General features: G+C 36.9%; 1 non-coding gene across 1 annotated transcript; it reads left to right on the top strand.

Moving 5' to 3' along the window:
- Positions 1-304: 304 nt before the first annotated feature.
- LOC115932224 (U6 spliceosomal RNA) lies at positions 305-415 on the top strand. Its single transcript, XR_004068542.1, has one exon. It is a non-coding gene; the product is annotated as a U6 spliceosomal RNA (small nuclear RNA).
- Positions 416-846: the final 431 nt, after the last annotated feature.

Here is an 846-nt window from a genome sequence, read left to right as displayed (position 1 = left end):
AATAAAAGTAAATCAAACATAAAGTAAATAGAAGAAAGAACATAATAAACGCCAGACTGAAAAATCAACGAAATAGAAAACAAAAATTTTAGAGGCAGGAGAATCGCTTGAACCTGGGAGGCAGAGATTGCAGTGAACCGAGATCTTGCCACTGAACTCCAGCCTGGAGACAGAGTGAGACTCCATCTCAAAAAACAAACAAAAATAATAATAATAGCCAAAAACTTTTCAAATTTGATGAAAAACATTACACATCTAAGAATCTCAATAAACCTCAAATACTTAGACACATCACGGTCAACTTGTTTAAAGACAATTGGCTACCACATATACTAAAATTCGAACAATTCAGAGAAGATTAGCCAGTCTCCTGTACAAGAATGGCATGCAAATTTGTGAAGCACTCCATATTTTTACATGTAAATAAAAGAAAAAAATAAAAGCAAATGTACTATATATAGAGAGTAATACTACTGGTTCTTTGGAAAGATCAACAAAACAGACATATCTTTAGCTAGATTGCCCAAGACAAGAGGAAAGAACATACACATTACCAAAATCAAGAATGAAAGAAGGGACATCTTGTCCAAGTGTGGTGGCTCATGCCTGTAATCCCAGCAGTTTGGGAGGCCGAGGCAGGAGAATTGCCTGAATCCAGGAGGTGGAGGCTGCAGTGAGCCAAGATCATGCCACTGCACTCCAGCCTGGGCGGCAGAGTGAGACTCCGTCAAAAAAAAAAAAAAAAGAAAGAAAGAAGGAAGGAAGGAAGGAATTGTAGGGAATTTAAATGATATGGAGAAAACCCTAGAAAGAGACAAATTAACAAAGCTAACTAAAGAAAGAAAA

Source organism: Gorilla gorilla, chromosome 1, assembly GCF_029281585.2.
Source record: "Gorilla gorilla gorilla isolate KB3781 chromosome 1, NHGRI_mGorGor1-v2.1_pri, whole genome shotgun sequence".
In the NCBI taxonomy this organism is placed as follows: Eukaryota; Metazoa; Chordata; class Mammalia; order Primates; family Hominidae; genus Gorilla; species Gorilla gorilla.
Note: the sequence above shows the minus strand (reverse complement) of the source record. Positions and strands in the feature narration are given on the sequence as shown.